We start from the raw sequence: 22247 nt of genomic DNA, 5'->3' as shown, positions 1-22247 counted from the left end.
CTCATACTCTTTTAGGTCTCAAACTCCAGTACTTTGGCCACCTCATGCGAAGAGTTGACTCATTGAAAAAGACTCTGATGATGGGAGGGATTGGGGGCAGGAGGAGAAGAGGACGACAGAGGATGAGATGGCTGGATGGCATCACTGACTCAATGGACGTGAGTCTGAGTGAACTCCGGGAGTCGGTGATGGACAGGGAGGCCTGGCGTGCTGCAATTCATGGGGTCACAAAGAATCGGATACGACTGAGCAACTGAACCCTATTTGAGCTAGATGACTGCCACTGTGGGTTTAAATCTATAGTTCTGAAAACTCTTCATTTACAGCTTGAGGTGGATATAGATGGGCGTTAGGGAATTAAGAAATCATGGATTCACATCTTGATCATGATCTTAGAGGGAAATCATTTCATTTCACCAGCACTCAATTTCCTTATTTCATTTAAAATTCCATATTTGACTCTTGTGCTATGCTGTGCTTTGTTGCTCAGTCAAGTTTGACTCTTTGTGACCTCCTGGATGGTAGCCCACCAGGCTCCTCTGTCCAGGGGATTCTCCAGGCAAGAATACTGGAGTGGGTTGCAAGCCCTTCTCCAGGAGATCTTCCCAACCCAAGGAATGAACCCAGGTTTCCCACATTGCAGGCAGATTCTTTACCATGTGAACCTCCATATATATAAAATAGTGCAATTACTTATTTGTGGCATAATTAATTTACATAAAATATTGTTAACTGAGCCAAGCCAGAAAGGATTCTCTAAGAAAATAAAATTTATTTAAATTAATATATCTTTTGTTCTGCTCTAATTACAAAACAGTTCTCTGTTTCTTTTTTTCACCTTCAGGTTTCTGAAATGTATTAATCCATTTTTTAAATGTTTTCATCTTAGAATTTTGCTAGAAACTTTCCCAATAATTTTTAAACTCATGTTTATTTTAAAAGTAATGTAATACATGTGTTTCTGATTCATTTCACTTAATCTATCCAAATATTATTGTCTATGAATGTACTAATGGAGAAGGATCCTCTTTTATTGGGTGTTTGAAATACTTTAAAGAAACAACAATTTGCCAAGAAGTAAAGTAATTTCTAAAAGTTTGATGTTCTTGGTATCTATGAAATTCATTTCACTAAATTTATTCAAGCACTTAGTTTAAGAATCCTCACTAAAATAAGAGCCACAAACTTAACCAAATCAAGATCTTTCATTCCTTTTCTTCCCAAACCATATGGCCCTAGTGTCCAGATATTCATAATCTGATTTAACAAATTTCTTTAGATTGAAATCTCTGTGTTTCGATAATAAAGAAACCCAATGCATTACTAATAAGAGAATCAAATTGAAAATAATGAATAGCTGACTATGAGTAGAAATGAAATGCTATTATTTCTACATGGCAGTGACTATTACTCAATTAACGTAAAAATAGCAAGGAGAAAATCTGCCTTTTCAAAATAAGTGCTGTCAACTTTCTCATACTTTCCTTGATCTATCTACTGAATACAAACAATATTGGCCTTTTCTTTATTTTCTTCTCTGAAGGAATCTTTCCTCCAAGTATGCATGTATTCAGTTCAGTCGCTCAGTTGTGTCTGACTCTTTGCTACCCCATGAACTACAGCACGCCAGGGCTCCCTGTCCATCACCAACTCCCAGAGTCCATCCAAACCCATGTCCATTGAATCGGTGATGCCATCCAACCATCTCATCCTCTGTTGTCCCCTTCTCCTCCTGCCTTCAATCTTTCCCAGCATCAGGGGCTTTTCAAATGAGTCAGCTCTTCGCATCAGGTGGCCAAAGTATTGGAGTTTCAGCTTCAACATCAGTCCTTCCAATGAACACCCAGGACTGATCTCCTTTAGGATGGACTGGTTGGATCTCCTTGCAGTCCAAGGGACTCTCAAGTGTCCTCTCCAACACCACAGTTCAAAAGCATCAATTCTTCGGCGCTCAGCTTTCTTTATAGAGCAACTCTCACATCCATACATTTGAATGCATGTATTCAAATAATAACAAGAACAACATCAAAGATGGCAACAATTCCTTCACTAGGAGCAGGCTAACATAATGTCAGAGCTCAGAGACAAACTATCTTTACAAATTGATTGACGTAAGAGAAGTTTATGTTTTCTTTCCAGGAACTTCAGTGTCTCTCTCTCTTTTGTTAAGTAGAGATAATAATGCATATCTAAGCTTTTTTAAAAATTGATAAAACTGAAATATATTCCCACTTCCTTTATAAGGTAGATCTTATTTATTTCTAGGTATTGATAAGCTACCATATTATTAGCCAAGTCCTTTAAACCATGTGTCTAATAAGGATTCAATTTAATAATAGTTGAAGGAAATGTTAAATTGCTGCTGTACTTCTATGCTACCTTTCACAAACAGATCCTCACACATCATTTTCAACATTTCTCTAGATTTTCAGTGCAACTAAGACAGAATTCTTGAAGTCAAAATATATCTATTTTGTGAGTATTTTTGCTTTATTGATTATGCCTCCAAGATATTCTTTATTTAGTAGCTTTCTTCTTTAAAAACTCTCCAATATTGATCAAAATGAATATATTTCTTATTTAAAAGTCTGAAATAACAGCTTACAATCTGGACTGAAAAAACAAGTTTATGTGATTAATAGTAGATTTTTGGACAATAATTGAATAATTAAACATTGGGGAGAATGACAAAAGGTGACAAAGAACACATACAAACTATCTTTTTTGAGGAAAGTTCTTGGAAGCTGCTATAAAATCTAATTATATTTTTTTGGCCAGAATGTCATCATCACATGGCCACACCAAGTTCATGTGAATAATTAGGAATATAATCTGAGTATCATGTGCCCAGCTATTTTAATTTTAAACATAGAAGAAATTCAAAGCAGATATTAAGAGCAATGTGTCCTCTTGCCACATGATCCAAGTTTGGTTTTGAAGTTTTCTTTCTAAAAAGTTTCCTACTCAGTACAAGGCAATGCAGGAAAAGTAGTTTGTTGTCTTAAGAACTTAATTCTTCACATATGCAAAGTATCTATTCAAACAAATGGAGAACACAAATGCTTAGTAATGTTTAAAATGGGCGAAATATATTCTTATTCTTATTATCTGTAAATATTATCAGTTTTTACCCTTTTATAAAAGAAAAAAATGCATGACAAATATTTCCTTGAAATTTGCTATCATCTCTCTTTGGTTTTTTGTGCCACTCTTCCTAAACATCTTTCCTGTACCTCTCACTCTTATTTTTTATTTTCATCCAGTTTTCTTTTCCTTTAACATTATATTTTTTAAAATATTAATCATTAAAAGCCTACGTTTATCTGCAAACAAAATAACATGGTAGAAAATAATATTTACTTTCTGACATATGTATTTGTCTGTTTACATTATAAAATCAGTAAAATATTTAGCAAAAAATAGTTTGCTTTACTTGCTATGGAGAATAAGGGAGTTAACAATATAAAGTATGTTAATATTTTGGACAGCTGGGGTTATATATACAAACATAATGAGCAATGTAAATACTTAAGTATTTCCATGCTAAATTTGGGGATAAGGATTAAAATTTCCCCGTGAATTTTTGGGTAAGAACACTCAAAAGGAATACAGAAAATCTCCTAAAAGTAGGATTTAAAGTGTCCTTTGAAGGAGGTTTTGGCAGTTGAAGAAAAACTGGGACATTTTCTCAGATAAGAATGACATGAACAAGTAAATGCAGGAATAAGCAAGGCAAATACCAAGCTGCTGAAGGCTCTGTTTCTACTAAACAAGAGGGTTGGGAGTAAAAGAAAGCAGTGTCATAAATGCCATGTATAAAAAGCTTTAAAAATATGTGAAGGGTTTATTATTCTTTGCACGATAAAGTCAATTCTTACATGACTTTTAAATTTTAGATTGGCATTGGATTTACAGGAAAGTCGTGAAGATAGTGCAACTTCCCAAGTAGCTACATCCAATTTCCTCTATCACTAATATTTTATAATACTATGACATGTATCATGGTTCTTGAGCAAATATTGATAGATTATTATTACCTAAGGCAATGGCAACCCACTCCAGTACTCTTGCCTGGAAAATCCCATGGATGGAGGAGCCTAGTCGGCTGCAGTCCATGGGGTCACTAAGAGTCGGACACGACTGAGCAACTTCACTTTCACTTTTCGTTTTCATGCATTGGAGAAGGAAATGGCAACCCACTCCAGTATTCTTGCCTGGAGAATCCCAGGGACGGGGAGCCTGGTGGGCTGGCGTCTATGGGGTCACACAGAGTCGGACACGACTGAAGAGACTTAGCAGTAGCAGTCTACTTAGATTTTCTTAGTTTTTACCTGAAATTAGTTTTCTGTTTCAGAATTCTTTCCAGCATGCCATATTTTATTGAGTCACCATGTCTGTTTAGACTCTTCTAAGGTATGATGAGTTCTCAAAATTTCCTTGCCTTTTTATTGAAGTGCACTTACTATACAATGTTATGTTGCATAGGTACAGTATAGTGGTTGACAGTTTTTCAAGGTTATGCTCTATGTATAGTTATTACACTATATTGGCTATATTCCCTGTGCAGTGCAGTATATCTTTGCAGTTTATTTTACACCTAATAGTTTGTACTTTCACTCCCCTACCCCTGTATTGCACTTCCCCTCAGCCTTCTTCCCACTGGTAACTATTAGTTTGTTCTCTATTATCCGTGAGCCTGCTTCTTTCTTTTGTTGTTATAATTCACTAGTTTGTTATATTTTTGGAGACAATATATAAGTGATATCATGTAGCATTTGGCTTTCTCTGTTTGACTTACTTCACTTAGTATAATATCCTCCAAGTCCATCTATGTTATTGCAAATGGCAATTTTTTTGACTGAGTAGTATTCCACTTAAGTATATATCTGTCATATCATTTACAAACATTTTCTCATATTCAGTGCATTTTTTTTGCTAGTGTAATCTGAAGTCAGGGAGCCTGCTTTTTCCAGCTCTGTTCTTCTTTCTTAAGATTATTTTAGCTATTCTAGGGTCTTTTTTGCTTCTATAAAAAATTTCAAATTACTTGTTCTAATTCTGTGAAAAACACCATTGGAAATTTGATAGAGATCATGTTGAATCAACACCATACACAAAAATAAACTCAAAATGGATTAAAGATCTAAATGTAAGACCAGAAACTATAAAACTCCCAGAGGAGAACATAGGCAAAACACTCTCTGACATACATCACAGCAGGATCCTCTATGACCCACCTCCCAGAATATTGGAAATAAAAGCAAAAATAAACAAATGGGACCTAATTAACCTTAAAAGCTTCTGCACATCAAAGGAAACTATTAGCAAGGTGAAAAGACAGCCTTCAGAATGGGAGAAAATAATAGCAAATGAAGGAACTGACAAACAACTAATCTCAAAAATATACAAGCAACTCCTACAGCTCAACTCCAGAAAAATAAATGACCCAATCAAAAAATGGGCCAAAGAACTAAATAGACATTTCTCCAAAGAAGACATACAGATGGCTAACAAACATGAAAAGATGCTCAGCATCACTCATTATCAGAGAAATGCAAATCAAAACCACAATAAGGTACCATTTCACACCAGTCAGAATGGCTGCAATCCAAAAGTCTACAAGCAATAAATGCTGGAGAGGGTGTGGAGAAAAGGGAACCCTCTTACACTGTTGGTGGGAATGCAAACTAGTACAGCCACTATGGAGAACAGTGTGGAGATTCCTTAAAAAACTGGAAATAGAACTGCCTTATGATCCAGCAATCCCACTGCTGGGCATACACACTGAGGAAACCAGAAGGGAAAGAGACACGTGTACCCCAATGTTCATTGCAGCACTGTTTATGATAGCCAGGACATGGAAGCAACCTAGATGTCCATCAGCAGATGAATGGATAAGCAAGCTGTGGTACATATACACAATGGAGTATTACTCAGCCATTAAAAAGAATATATTTGAATCAGTTGTAATGAGGTGGATGTAGATTGGCTTTGATTGTTGTTGTTCAGTAGCTAAGTCAGGTTCAACTCTTTGCGACCCCATGGACTGCAGCACGCCGGGCTTCCCTGTCCTTCAATATCTCCCAGAGTTTGCTCAAACTCTTGTCCATTGAGTCAGTGATGCCATCCAACAATCTCATCCTCTGGCACCCCCTTCTCCTACTCTCAATCTTTTCCAGAATCAAGGTCTTTTCCAACAAGTCATCTCTTCTCATCAGGTGGCCAAAGTGTTGAAGCTTCAGCTTTAGCATCAGTCCTTCCAATGGATATTCAGGTTGACATCCTTTAGGATTGATTTGTTTGATCTCCTTTCTGTCTTAATATGGTCACTTTAACAATATTGAGTCTTTCAATCCAAGAAGACAGTATGTCTTTCTGTTTGTGTCATCTTTAATTTCTTTCATAAGTGTCTTATACTTTTCTGAGTACAGGTGTTTTGCCTCCTTAGATAGTTTTATATCTAGATATTTTATTCATTTTGATGCAATGGTAAATGGAATTGTTATCCATAATTTCTATTTTTACTTTCCTTGTTTTTGATGACTTTGACAATTTTTAGAAGTACTAGTGAAATATTTTTCAAAATGTCTTTCAATTATGAATTGTCAGGTATTCTTCTTGTGCTTAAATTAAAATAATTAGATTTTAACCAAACCCTCACAGAAGTAAATGCTTTTCTCATCATATAAAGGATACAATCAACATGATTTATCACCACTGATGTTACCTTTGATTACCTACTTTACTGAGGTAATATATTTTCAGGTTTTTTCCACTAAGTTATGCCAAAGCCTTTGACTGTGTGGATCACAATAAACTGTGGAAAATTCTGAAAGAGATAATACCAGACCACCTGATCTGCCTCTTGAGAAATCTTTATGCAGGTCAGGAAGCAACAGTTAGAATTGGACATGGAACAACAGACTTGTTCCAAATAGGAAAAGGGGTTCGTCAAGGCTGTATATTGTCACCCTGTTTATTTAACTTATATGCAGAATGCATCATGAGAAACGCTGGACTGGAAGAAACACAAGCTGGAATCAAGATTGCCGGGAGAAATATCAATAACCTCAGATATGCAGATGACACCACCCTTATTGCAGAAAGTGAAAAGGAACTAAAAAGCCTCTTGATGAAAGTGAAAGAGGAGAGTGAAAAAGCTGGCTTAAAGCTCAACATTCAGAAAACGAAGATCATGGCATCCGGTCCCACCACTTCATGGGAAATAGATGGGGAAACAGTGTCAGACTTTATTTTTCTGGGCTCCAAAATCACTGCAGATGGTGACTGCAGCCAGGAAATGAAAAGACGCTTATTCCTTGGAAGGAAAGTTATGACCAACCTAGATAGCATATTCAAAAGCAGAGATATTACTTTGCCAACAAAGGTTCATCTAGTCAAGGCTATGGTTTTTCCTGTGGTCATGTATGTATGTGAGAGTTGGGCTGTGAAGAAGGCTGAGCGCCGAAGAATTGATGCTTTTGAACTGCGGTGTTGGAGAAGACTCTTGTGAGTCCCTTGGACTGCAAGGAGATCCAACCAGTCCATTCTGAAGGAGATCAGCCTTGGGATTTCTTTGGAAGGAATGATGCTAAAGCTGAAACTCCAGTACTTTGGTCACCTCATGCGAAGAGTTGACTCATTGGAAAAGACTCTGATGCTGGGAGGGTTTGGGGGCAAGAGGAGAAGGTGACGACAGAGGATGAGATGGCTGGATGGCATCACTGACTCGATGACATGAGTCTGAGTGAACTCCGGGAGTTGGTGATGGACAGGGAGGCCTGGCGTGCTGCAATTCATGGGGTCGCAAAGAGTCGGACACGACTGAGTGATCTGATCTGACCTGATTCCTTTCTCACTTTCTGTTTCTGCTGCTTTGTAAGCAAGCCACTTTCTGCAGCCCATACCTAAGAAGTAGGGAGTCAAGTTCCACCTCCTTGAGAATAGAATATATAAATTATTTGGTATTCTTCTCTATGGAAAATGCATCTATTTTCCCCATTTATTTTTTATTTGATTATTATGGAATCATAGATTATTATTTTATACTTTGAGTTATAGAGCAATATAATTGTATTTATTTTGTTGCTCATACTGTTCCAACTTAGAATTAGTCATTTTTCAAAGAATCATGGTTCTTTTTTATTGGAGAATGGTATTAGAACTCAGGCTCTAGATTCTCTGTGTGCTTATTGTTATTGGGGTGTCATTGCTTCTAGTCTCTCTTAGCCGGTAGAGCAAGGAAATACATGTGAGTATATATACCCACTTACATGTTACCTACTAATCTACTTTATATTATAATCTACTAATACCAATTGTATCTACTAATAATTATCTATTATCCATCTATGTATACATAGTTATACACACACACACACACACACACACACAAAATATATGTATGAAGGTAAAACAGAAAACATTCTGATAAGCCTATACTGATATATTCAACTCCAATTCATTACCACATGGAACATTGTAGCCTCTTCCCCTTGCTTATCTGTAATCATCTACTCCAATAGTGAGAACTCTGGGTCCCATCATCTAGAATCCAGTTATTTATTCAAATTCCAGTATACATGTATAACAGATTAGAATTGTTAACTCATACTCCCCTGAAAAACATGCCATCAGCTAAACTGCAGAACTTAGGGACAGCTGCTTTTGCATTTACACTTATAGTCTTCCCTCATTCCCAGTTACTTACATCAGTATCTTGTTCCTACCATCCTAAGTGAGTTTATTTCACACCTTTATAAGTTAAGATTCTTCTGTCACAATAAGCATTTCTTCCTGGAATCCCTCCGCCTCCTAAATTATTATTTTGTTAATTTCCATGTGTTACGTTATACATTTTATGAGTTTTGGCAAATGCTTAGTGTCCTGTGGCCCCTTCACAATTTCTTACATAAGAGATTTGCCAATTCCTAAAAATAATTTTTACAAAGTTATGTTAGGGAATTTGCTGTGTGATGTAGGGAGCTCAACCCAGTGCTCTATGATCTATTATCCATCTAAGTATATATAGTTATATAAATATATAATATATATATATATATACACACATACAATATATGTATGAAGGTAAAAGAGAAAACATTCTGATAAGAAACCTAGAGAGGTGGCATAGGGTGGGAGGTGGGAGGGATGTTCTAGAGGAGGAGACATATGTATACCTATGGCTGATTTATATTGTTGTTTGGCAGAAACCATGATATTTAAAGCAATTATCTTTCAATTAAAATTTTTAAAAATAAGTAAATTACTTGGAAAAAATTTTAAATAATAAATATTTATGAGACCAGAATACTAATTTTTTAGTCTTTTATCTTATGCCTACATACAATAGGAAAATTGTTTCACCGTTCTTAGAGATTAATGATTTTAGTGTATTTCTGTATAATTGTTCGTCTTTATCAGATTTCCCATGTCATTTAAATTTTTTCAAAATATTCTGTGTAATACGTGCTACTTAACTTCATTATGAAACATTAGCTTTTGCATGCCCAAACTACATAGAATACTATAATGCTATAATATTGATCATCATTATACGTGAAAATTTTTACTTAGCCATTGAAAACAAGGCAAAGATTGTAAAATGGATGCAGAATAAAGGATCCTAGTTAGTACTATCAAATATTACGTTAAATTTCATTGAAAATGTTCACAGAATTTCAATTTTCTTCCTAATTTCTTAGTATTTGAAATTTCTTACAATTTGAGGATCTCCGTGTTAACAATAAGGACACAAGATATATGCATCCTACTCCCACACATTCCTTGCCTATTTCTCAAATGAGGTTGTAGGAACTGGGCTTGCTTTTCTACTGTGAAAGCCATGTAGCTTTATTGAATGCAAGGAATTTCAGGAAGGTCCCAGGATTCTGATTTCTACTAAAAAGGTGATGTATTTTGGCAATCAGCCCCAATAATTTATCTTAAGTGTCTCAACTATCTTTGAAATGTTTCAGGTTGTCCACTATTACACTTAAGTTGTTAACAAAATCTTTTAAAAGCCAATTATAAATCCTACTTTTTTTTTTTTTGATTCAGCATATGTAGTCCTTCCCCTTCCTCTCCCTAGATGTACACACACACATAAACACATACATGCACAACCAGCACCTTTAGAGATAGTATTTACAAATTTGCTTTGGCACTAAATTAAGCTATTTGGCCCAGGAAAACATATAGGTCACTAATGCATTACCATGCTGCCATGCTTTATTTTCTACATTCTTGGTACAAGGGAAAAAAAAAATCAGGCCCTAAGTGTTGTGTACAAATGTGACAATGATTTTCCCTTTCTGAGGTAAGGGTGGGGTGGGGCATAGAGGAGTATCACACACATCAAAGTTTGAGAGCGTGGCAGGTGAACAGGGTGTAATTGCATGTTGAAAATCCTCCACCTCTCTTCCAAGTAAGAACCTGTGTATAATAGCAGCACAGTGGTAGATGTGCCGGAGAACACAGGGTTGCATCCACTGCACCAGAGACCAAAGTGTCATTGCTTGAAGAGCTATTGTTTGCTATTGGAAAACAAATAGCCAAGCATGCAAACTAGGAAGCTGTTCTGACCCTCTACTCTCTGTTCCCCAGGGAGGCCATTTTTTTAAAAAAGAGAAACCATTGATTTTTTACATCAGACAGATACATATCACTACTAGTAGTAAATTGCCCATGATTCCCTGTATTATGTTCCCCAGGGAGTCTTCTGTAAGGGGAAACCAATGATTTCAACTTTTCAGGTATGAAGTCGCCCTTAAATTATCTCCTTTATAATCTTAGTACATCCTGTGTCAATAGCGGAAAAACAAAAAAGAACATAGTTCAAGCACATAAAGAATGGATATTTGCTAAAAAGGAAATAACAAGAAAATCCACTTGGATGCATTTAAAACTAGTTTTGTACACAACTCAACATTATTTTTCTCAATAAGTATAGGAATGCTTTTTGTTCTATGAATACACACATTTGTAGTGAGAAGGGATTAACTTCATGTTGGATTCTCTAAGCCTCAAAAAGATTTGGAATGTTAAAAAAATATCCAAAAATGATTTTACTTCCATTTCTCATGCAGTTAATCTGGTTCTCAAATACCTCTGTCTTAGAATAACTCTTATTCAGACTAATTCTTTAAAAACATGTTAATACGAAGAATTCAATGGGGGTAGAAGAAAAAAATGCAAGTCACTCCAAAGGCACTTTTACCTCTATTTTTTACCTCCTTGTTTTTAAAATGATGCTTTGAAAGGGCCAGTCTAACATGTAACGAAAGTAGAATTTTATCACTGCAAGAGTCCAGAAAAATGTGTAATAAATTAGAATCTAAACAACATTAATACCTCTTTGAACTTTAATATAATTTGACAACTCTTTAAACACCGTGCCCCTATCCTACCTATTTCTGTGTACTCCTATGAACTCTTTCATTGGATATCTCCTATTTTCAGATGTTTTCTCTTTTGCTCACATGATGATTTTCAGACGCAAGGCATGTTAACTGTGGCCTGTCAACAACCATAGCATTAAGAGATCACTGCATTAAGGTTATATCTGCAAAAGCCCAACAGTATTTTCGATTGATTTGTTTTAGGGAGAGTAGCATGACTCAGTAGCGAACAGACATATGACATCCTTAATGAACTGTCCTGACTCAAATGGGATTGTGAATGGGGTCAGCAAATGTGTGAAGCTAATTAGTAGAAAATGTATCTAAGAGAAAACAGGGTGCAGAAATCAAAAGATGGGGAAATACATGCTTGGCAGACAAACGAATCCTCCTCTACAAGTTCTGATATTTTGAGAAATAGAAGGTGTTGAGAGTTGACATAAATATGAATTCTTCTGTGTTTATTTAAAAATTATTTTTTCCATCAACTAATGATTTCACATTATGAAATGGAAGTGCGTGTTCTAAGGAGAAAAGTGCTGACTCCAATTGGAAGTATAAGAAATAATCACTAATTTCATTTTGCCATTGAACTGGGTCAAATACTTTACTGAGTAGTCAAAAGAAGAGGTTGATCAGGTCATTTCTAGGTCTCTTTCACCTCTTTGATCCATGAATACTGTCAATGACCTATTACAATATACGTCTAAAGGAGTTTAAACCTGATGGGTGGCCTCGTACTAACAAAAAGAATGACATCATGTTATTTTAATAGTTGAGGAAGAAAGACTTATTGTATTTGGGAGGATTCCAGAGTTCATGTGCTGTCCCAAGGGCTTGTGTTTTTATTCATATTCTCCCTGTAATTTTCTGTAATTTCAAACACCACCCAAAATAGACACTACAAGATTGCATTTTCATTTTAGCTTCCCTAGCTGTTGCATACCTAAAGAAAAATAAATAAAAACTCTGAGAGGCAGCCAACTCAAATATTGCACACCTGGCTCCCATTTGTTACAAGATTATCACTGAAAACAAAGATTCTTGACTTTTACAGCCCTCAATCCTGTGGCCTCCTCAGCAATGCTCCCCAGTCTAACTTGCTAGAAACTGAACCAAGAACAAAAGAAACCCCTAAAAAGATTCATGTTATGATCTCCATATTAACGTCTCCCTCTCCTGGCCCCTGAACTCAATGACAGCATTTAAAACAACGTATAAAAGAGGAAATAAGACAGCAAAAATCATGTTGGGTTCCTTCCATCCTCCCACCCACGTGTAAGGATAAAACTAAAATACAACAAAAACATTTTCCTTTGGCAGAGTTTTGCTTTTCTTTTGAAGATAACAAGTCCCCATAAAAGAAAAAAAAAAATTCTCTCTTGAGTACTTTCAGTTTTAAAAATGTTTAAGTTTCTTAAATATGCAATTGGATTAGAAATCATGAAGAAAACACAATAGAACAGACTGCCAGAAGGGCCTCCTGCTGCCTAGGTGTGTCTGCATTTAAACATTCCATTTTGCTCCAGCTCCAAATTGTAATTTCTAATTACAGTAGCTTTGCCAGGTTCACTGGGTTTATGCAAAAAGTAAACATGGAGAATAGAATTGTCAATGTAGAGTTCCATTCAAAAAGACTTCAGGATTATTAAGACTGATGCTCTGGCTCCAAGTTTGGCTGCTCCTCAAGTATCCCAGATATTGAGCAGTTTGCCATCTTTCTTTTCTTTCTTAAGATCTAGATGCATATATTTGAATAATAACCTTGTCTCATTTAAAAGTATCTACATATCTGAAAATCTTAACTAAAAGGAAATTGCATGTTACACTTAATGCTCAACTATATCTTTTTAATGCCCAACTACTATGTCTTTTTAATGTCCAATAAAATTAATCTTATTATATATGGAGGACAACAATGTTTGTCCTTTTATGAATATATGTTTGGGTCTTACTTGTTTGATTGAAAATACCATCACCCCATGGGGACAAACCTTTCAGTGATCTGTCAGGGGTGCCCAAGTCAGATATAGGATACTAATTTTCTTTTCTCTCAGGGATTTTAGATGCACTGTGCCTGAGTCCCCTTACCTTACCATAGGCAAGAATTATTGTTAACAGTTATGAATTGTTTAATTATGACACAAGGAGAGCTGAGTGAATAGTGGACCTAAGAATTCCAAGTAGTTATTTATGGTAAGACAGCGGGAAATATGGACAAATTTCAGCACAGTGCAAAAGAGGAACTGGAAACATGGAAGATGAGAAGATGTAGAGATGTCGGCTATGGGAGTTTGCCATAGAGGAAAAGCTGAAGGTTAATGTGAAAAGATATGATGCACCACGATGATTAGATCTAGGTTAGCATGGATTAGCATGTGGGGGAGTGGACTTTAAGAACAGAGGTTGATAGTTCAGTGTGGGAGTAGTGGTAAAAGATGAAAGGTTCAGCTAAGGTCAGAATGAAAATTGAAGATCTTTTTGTGAATTTAAGTATGTGTTCAATTCAGTGCAGTTGCTCAGTCATGTCTGACTCTCTGCGACCCCATGAAGTACAGCACGCCAGGCCTCCCTGTCCATCACCAACTCCCGGAATCCACCCAAACCCATGTCCATTGAGTCGGTGATGCCATCCAGCCATCTCATCCTCTGTCGTGCTCTTCTCCTCCTGCCCCCAATCCCTCCCAGCATCAGAGTCTTTTCCAATGAGTCAGCTCTTTGCATCAGGTGGCCAAAATATTGGAGTTTCAGCTTCAACATCAGTCCTTCCAATGAACACCCAGGACTGAAGTTCTTTAGGATGGACTGGTTGGATCTCCTTGCAGTCCAAGAGACTCTCAAGAGTCTTCAACAGTAGAAGACAAAAACTCAGTAACAAATCTTGGACAGAAATTAGATATGGATAGAATAATTCCTATGCCTATGGATAGACTTCAGTTCAGTAGCTGAGTCGTATCCAACTCTTTGTGACCCCATGGACTACAGCACACCAGGCTTCCCTGTCCATCACCAACTCCCGGAGCTTGCTCAAACTCATGTCCATCCAGTTGGTGATGCCATCCAACCATCTTATCCTCTGTCATCCCCTTCTCCTCCTGCCTTCAATCTTTCCCAGCATCAGGGTCTTTTCCAATGAGTCAGTTTTTCACATCAGGTGGCCAAAGTGTTGGAGTTTCAGCTTCAGCATCAGTCTTGCAAATGAATATTCAGGATAGAAATCCTTTAGGATTGACTGGTTAGAATAATTCAGTTATAGATAGAATAATTCCTATCAATTATTATACCACTTTTCCAACTCCTCAACAAAGTACCTGTCCTGGTTGATACAGTTTTTTAATCTTCTTGCAACAATAATAAATTGAACTACTCTGCAAGATTCAAGAAGACAGTCTTGAAACCAGAGATGGTAACTCTTGGTCAGTTATCATTTGTGAAATCCAAAGTCAAAATATTTCCAAGGAAAAGTCTATCTTTGAAAGGTCTTTATATTGTGGCTTTAATAGTGTTTGAAAATATGAAGCCAAAGTAAGGAAAACACTCTTAAATAAATTAATTTGTAATTTATTTTAAAATTCTAATACCAATGTTGCTAAAAGTAAAATAAAAGATATACTCTCATTCACCACTTAGCTGGTGTAAAATATCTGGATGACGACTTTCTATCATGCACAATTTTTTAAAATATTGATACTATTAATTCTTAAGAATTAATGATCATTAAAAACTTTTAAAATGTTTTATGTGAATATTTTCTATACTATAATTTTTTTTTTTTGAGGCAAAGATACACTTGACTTTTATTTATTTATTTATTTTTTTCATTTCATACATGATATTATACATGTTTCAATGCCATTCTCCCAAATCTTCCCACCCTCTCCCTCTCCCACAGAGTCCATAAGACTGTTCTGTAGCAGTATTAAGTTAGTGCAAATGACCAGCAATCAGTAATTAGATATCAAGAATGATTTATTCATGTTATAGAATATTATCTATTCTTTAAAATTATTCTTTTGAAGAATAATTAGTAACAATAAAGAATGTTTCCTGCATGATAAAGAGCAGGGTGTAAAGGCATATAATTCATAATCTTAATTTTGTAAAAAAAAATTAAAACAGAGGATAGAAAAAACCACTCAGGTAACCAAAATTAACTAGTAAATATATTCATTTATTTCCAGAGCACCTAGTTACTGAGTACCTTTCACTGAGTGCACAAACTCATGCTCTCATGGAGTTATCATTCTAGTAGTAGGTAGGAGATTAAAAATAGAGTAATTTGATTGTTAGATGCATAGTTAGATACACAGATAATACAGATGTATATTAAGTTCTATTAAGTGTGTGTAACATATAACACAATCTCTTGGACTTCCATAATAAAATATGGTAGACTATAAAATTGCTTACTTATAGTAATGTTGTGCTCTGCTAAGTCACTTTCATCATGTCCTACTCTGTGCGACCCTATGGACTATAGCCTGCCAGGGGGATTTCCAGGCAAGAATACTGGAGTAGGGGGGTCTTTCTGACCCAGGGATCGAACCTGAGCCTCCTGTACTGGCAGGGGATTCTTTACGACTAGTGCCACCTGGGAAGCCCCATTTCCTTCTCCAGGGGATCTTCTCAATCCAGGTATCAAACCCTGGTATTCTGCATTGAAGGTGGATTCTTTACTGACTGACTCACCAGGGAAACCTGAAAAGCCCCATATAATGTTACAAGAGTTAAGTAAATATTTACAAAGTGCCTTCAATAGCAAATGTACAATAAATGTTACAATATATGATTTTTATTATCATTCCTTCTTTTCTATACATAGGTGAACTCTATGAACTGAATCTTCCAGTCTTTAACTGTGATAATGCAAACTTGATGAATCTCTCCTTTTCATTAAGATGGCTTTCATTATTTATTTATTTTTTAAATTTAAATTCATTTATTTTATTTTATTTTATTTTTTTTTTTGTGACTCAACAAATATCCTTTTTTTTGTTTTTAATTGGAGGATAATTGCTTTACAACATTGTGTTGGCCTCTGCCATACATCAACATGAATCGGCCACATTCATATACATATACATTCATATACATATGTCCCTCCCTCCCGAGGCACCCCCCCCATCTCCCACCCCATCCCACCCCTCTAAGTTGTCAGAGAACACCAGGCTGAGCTCCCTGTGTCACACAGCAAATTCCCACTTGCTATCTATTTTACATATAGTAATGTATACGTTTCCATGCTATTTTCTCAATTTGTCCCACCCTTTCCTTCCCTTACTGTGGCCCCAAGTCTGTTCTCTATGTCAGCATCTCCATTGCTCCCCTGCAAATAGGTTCATCAGTACCATCATTCTAGATTCTATACACATGCGTTAATATACAATATACAAAGTAAGTCAGGAACAGATATCCTCTTCCCTACATATTTTCTCTCTCTTCTTACTTGAGCAAAGTTAAAATTAAGTTTCCTTGCTGAGAAGGTTTTTCCAAAGTGTTAGGTTAACATGGTCCGTAACTGGGATACATGTGTCCATGTGGAGGCTAATTACTTTATGATATTGTATTGGGTTTGCCATACATCAACATGAATCCACCACAGGTGTACACATGTTCCCAATCCTGAACCCTCCTCCCACCTCCCTCCCTGTACCATCCCTCTGGGTCATCCCAGTGCACCAACCCCAAGCATCCTGTATCCTGCATCGAACCTGGACTGGCGATTTGTTTCTTATATGATATTATACATGTTTCAATGCCATTCTCCCAAATCATCCCACCCTCTCCCTCTCCCACAGAGTCTAAAAGACTGTTCTATACATCTGTGTCTCTTTTGCTGTCTCACATACAGGGTTATCATCACCATCTTTCTAAATTCCATATATATGTGTTAGTATACTATATTAGTGTTTTTCTTTCTGGCTTACTTCACTCTGTATAATAGGCTCCAGTTTTATCCACCTCATTAGAACTGATTCAAATGTATTCTTTTTTTTTTTTTTTTAATTTTATTTTATTTTTAAACTTTACATAACTGTATTAGATTTGCCAAATATCAAAATGAATCCGCCACAGGTATACATGTGTTCCCCATCCTGAACCCTCCTCCCTCCTCCCTCCCCATTCAAATGTATTCTTTTTAATGGCTAAGTAATACACAACTCCATTGTGTATATGTACCACAGCTTTCTTATCCATTCATCTGCTGATGGACATCTAGGTTGCTTCCATGTCCTGGCTATTATAAACAGTGCTGTGATGAACATTGGGGTACATGTGTCTCTTTCAATTCTGGTTCCCTTGGTGTGTATGCCCAGCAGTGGGATTGGTGGATCATAAGGCAGTTCTATTTCCAGTTTTTTAAGGAATCTCCACACTGTTCTCCATAGTGGCTGTACTAGTTTGCATTCCCACCAACAGTGTAAGAGGGTCCCCTTTTCTCCACACCCTCTCCAGCATTTATTGCTTGTAGACTTTGGGATCACAGCCATTCTGACTGGCATGAAATGGTACCTTATCGTGGTTTTGATTTGCATTTCTCTGACAATGAGTGATGCTGAGCATCTTTTCATGTTTGTTAGCCATCTGTATGTCTCCTTTGGAGAAATGTCTATTTAGTTCTTTGGCCCATTTTTTGATTGGGTCATTTATTTTTCTGGAATTGAGCTGCAGGAGTTGCTTGTATATTTTTGAGATTAGTTGTTTGTCAGTTGCTTCATTTGCTATTATTTTCTCCCATTCTGAAGGCTGTCTTTTCACTTTGCTTATAGTTTCCTTTGTTGTGCAGAAGCTTTTAATTTTAATTAGGCCCCATTTGTTTATTTTTGCCTTTATTTCTAATATTCTGGGAGGTGGGTCATAGAGGATCCTGCTGTGAGATGTATGTCGGAGAGTGTTTTGCCTACGTTCTCCTCTAGGAGTTTTATAGTTTCTGGTCTTACGTTTAGATCTTTAATCCATTTTGAGTTTATTTTTGTGTATGGTGTTAGAAAGTGTTCTAGTTTCATTCTTTTACAAGAGGTTGACCAGTTTTCCCAGCACCACTTGTTAAAGAGATTGTCTTTAATCCATTGTATATTCCTGACTCCTTTGTCAAAGATAAGGTGTCCATAGGTGCGTGGATTTATCTCTGGACTTTCTATTTTGTTCCATTGATCTATATTTCTGTCTTTGTGCCAGTACCATACTGTCTTGATGACTGTGGCTTTGTAGTAGGGCCTGATGTCAGGCAGTTTGATTCCTCCAGTTCCATTCTTCTTTCTCAAGATTGCTTTGGCTATTCGAGGTTTTTTGTATTTCCATACAAATTGTGAAATTATTTGTCCTAGCTCTGTGAAAAATACCGTTGGTAGCTTGATAAGGATTGCATTGAATCTATAGATTGCTTTGGGTAGTATACTCATTTTCACTATATTGATTCTTCCCATCCATGAATACGGTATATTTCTCCATCTATTAGTGCCCTCTTTGATTTCTTTCATCAGTGTTTTATAGTTTTCTATATATAGGTCTTTAGTTTCTTTAGGTAGATATATTCCTAAGTATTTTATTCTTTTTGTTGCAATGGTGAATGGAATTGTTTCCTTAATTTCTCTTTCTGTTTTCTCATTATTAGTGTATAGGAATGCAAGGGATTTCTCTGTGTTGATTTCATATCCTGCAACTTTACTATATTCATTGATTAGCTCTAGTAATTTTCTGGTGGAGTCTTTAAGGTTTTCAATATAGTGGATCATGTTATCTGCAAACAGTGAGAGTTTTACTTCTCTTCCAATTTGGATTCCTTTTATTTCTTTTTCTGCTCTGATTGCTGTGGCCAAAACTTGCAAAACTATGTTGAATAGCAGTGGTGAAAGCAGGCACCTTTGTTTTGTTCCTGACTTTAGGGGAAATGCTTTCAATTTTTCACCACTGAGGATAATGTTTGCTGTGGGTTTGTCATATATAGATTTTATTATGTTGAGGTATGTTCCTTCTATTCCTACTTTCTGGAGAGTTTTTATCATAAATGGTAAGATGGCTTTCAAACTTATTCTTGTTAAAAGTTCTAAAATCATCCTTCTCACTTATGGTTTTATGCTTCCTGACTGAGTCAGAGGAGAAGCTGCAATAAAACTAATTAAAAAGAAAATTGAAATAGATGAGCTTAATATTTGATACTTATTAAACTTGGTGCATCATTTTAGGATAAGTCAATATATGAATGGTAAGTGAACAAATAAGGAGAGAGACTATAAGAAGACTTCTCAGAAAGATTGGCTATAAAGAGAAAGAAAGAGATGGGGAATAGACCAAAGATATAGATTCTAGGAAGTCTGCTTGTATACTACCTTGTCGGTTGCTGAATTTTTAAAGATGGAATATGGTGGCAAATTTCGCTAATTATGACCATCAACAATTTTCCTCCTTTCTTTGTGTTCCCATATCTCATGACTTTCATGGAGAGGCAGAATCTAGTTTCCAACACCTTGAATTTGGGGTAGCCTTGTGACTTGCTTTGACCAAAGATATGATGGAAGTAACAGTCTAGAATTTTAATACTAGCTTTAAAAGACTTGTAGCTTCTACTTTCATCCTCTTGGGATTGTTGGAAGGAAACATCTTTCCTTCTTCTCTTATGGTTTTGTTAGCTGGTCTAATAACAAAATCAACATAAGACAGACTAAAAGGAAAAAAAAGAAATTTAATTACAGATGTATGGGAGTCCTGCAAATACATGAGAATCCAAGGTAGTCAGGTAATTGAGGCTTATATACCATCCTGAGCTAAGAAAAAGGGGCTAGGGATACGAAAAGGAGGTAGCTTAAGGGGATTCAAATGAAAGGGAGACAATTCACAGGAGGATGAGAAAAGCAAATGTTTGGCAAATAAATGTCTGCCAAGCCATGCAGATAAGTCTAATATAAAAAGTTATCTTCAGTATTAGCTCTCTTCCTGATCCAGGCCCCCTGCATGAATATTTATAGGCACTTAAGGGAGATGTAAAAAGATTTTTCTGGGTCTGCGGGGTCATAATTACCTTCAGTTCAAAACAATCCACATGCCAAAGAGATACATATTAGGTTGGCATATCCTACTTCTAACAAAGGCTTCCCAGGTGACTCAGTAGTAAAAAAAAAAAAAAAAAAAAAAAAAAAAGAAGAAAAAGAAAAGAAAACCTGCCTGAAAATGCAGGAGATGCAAGAGATGTGGGTTTGATCCCTGGGTGGGGAAGATCTCCTGAAGGAGGGAATAACAACCCACTTCAGTATTCTTGCCTGGAGAATCCCCTGGACAGAGGAGCCTGGCGGGCTACAGTCCATGAGGTTGCAAAGAGTTGGACATGACTGAAGCAATTGAGCATGCATGCATGTATGCATCCCACTTCCCTCAGGATCAAGGGTCCCTATTCAGAAGCTCAGGTTTGCTGATGGAGAGAGAGGTTTAATCAGTCCCTAGCTGTTGTAGCCACTTATAGAAATGATGAAAGCAATATCAGCTTTTTTTTTTCCCTCCAGACCAACTGAGCTCTCAATTGAAAATGGTAATAAGAATAGCCCTGATTTTAACCACATAAGCTGTTCACATGTATCCTGGCTAAATTTTGGAATTGAGAGCAGCTAAAGTGTTAGAAAGCATCACTACGAACAAAGCTAGTGGAAGTGATAGAATTCCAGTTGAGCTATTTCAAATCCTGGAAGATGATGTTGTGAAAGTGCTGCACTCAATATGCCAGCACATTTGGAAAACTCAGCAGTGGCCACAGGACTGGAAAAGGTAGTTTTCATTCCAATCCCAAAGATAGGCAATGTCAATGAATGCTCAAACTACGGCACAATTGCACTCATCTCACATGCTAGTACGGAGAAGGCAATGGCACCCCACTCCACTACTTTTGCCTGGAAAATCCCATGGATGGAGGAACCTGCTAGGCTGCAGTCCATGGGGTCACTAGAGTCGGACACGACTGAGCGACTTCACTTTCACTTTTCACTTTCATGCATTGGAGAAGGAAATGGCAAGCCACTCCAGTGTTCTTGCCTGGAGAATCCCAGGGACAGGAAGCCTGGTGGGCTGCCGTCTATGGGTCGCACAGAGTCAGACACGACTGAAGCGACTTAGCAGCAGCAGCAGCACATGCTAGTAAAGTAATGCTCAAAATTCTCCAAGCCAGGCTTCAGCAATACATGAACCGTGAACTTCCAGATGTTCAAGCTGATTTTAGAAAAGGCAGAGGAACCAGAGATCAAATTGCCAGCATCCGCTGGATCATGGAAAAAGCAAGAGAGTTCCAGAAAAACATCTACTTCTGCTTTATTGACTCTGCCAAAGCCTTTGACTGTGTGGATCACAATAAACTGGAAAATTCTGAAAGAGATGGAAATAGGTCAGGAAGCAACAGTTAGAACTGGACTTGAAACAACAGACTGGTTTCAAATAGGAAAAGGAGTACGTCAAGGCTGTATATTGTCACCCTGTTTATTTAACTTATATGCAGAGAGTACATCATGAGAAATGCCAGGCTGGAAGAAGCACAAGCTGGAATCAAGATTGCCGGGAGAAATATCAATAACCTCAGATATGCAGATGACACCACCCTTATGGCAGAAAGTGAAGAGGAACTCAAAAGCCTCTTGATGAAAGTGAAAGGGGAGAGTGAAAAAGTTGGCTTAAAGCTCAACATTCAGAAAACGAAGATCATGGCATCTGGTCCCATCACTTCATGGGAAATAGGGAAACAGTGGAAACAGTTTCAGGCTTAAGTTTTTGGAGCTCTAAAATCACTGCAGATGGTGACTTCAGCCATGAAATTAAAAGATGCTTACCCTTTGGAAGGAAAGTAATGACCAATCTAGATAGCATATTCAA

The 22247-nt window shown here is 36.8% G+C and overlaps 1 long non-coding RNA gene across 10 annotated transcripts in view; it reads left to right on the top strand.

Annotated features, from left to right (window-relative positions):
* Positions 1-22247, top strand: part of LOC129639491 (uncharacterized) — a 347939-nt gene that overhangs the window by 233758 nt on the left and 91934 nt on the right. For 4 of the 10 annotated variants that reach the window (XR_008708438.1, XR_008708444.1, XR_008708440.1 and 1 more), the window contains exons 7-8: positions 16-158; positions 2425-2475. The exons of 1 other annotated variant lie outside the window; for it this stretch is intronic. This is a non-coding gene — a long non-coding RNA (uncharacterized LOC129639491). Of the gene's footprint in view, positions 1-15; positions 159-2424; positions 2476-4354; positions 4414-22247 lie in introns of all 10 variants that reach the window. 5 more of the 10 variants (XR_008708434.1, XR_008708453.1, XR_008708459.1 and 2 more) reach the window with 3 other exon arrangements.

Source organism: Bubalus kerabau, chromosome 1 (genome assembly GCF_029407905.1).
Source record: "Bubalus kerabau isolate K-KA32 ecotype Philippines breed swamp buffalo chromosome 1, PCC_UOA_SB_1v2, whole genome shotgun sequence".
NCBI lineage: Eukaryota > Metazoa > Chordata > Mammalia > Artiodactyla > Bovidae > Bubalus > Bubalus kerabau.
Note: the sequence above shows the minus strand (reverse complement) of the source record. Positions and strands in the feature narration are given on the sequence as shown.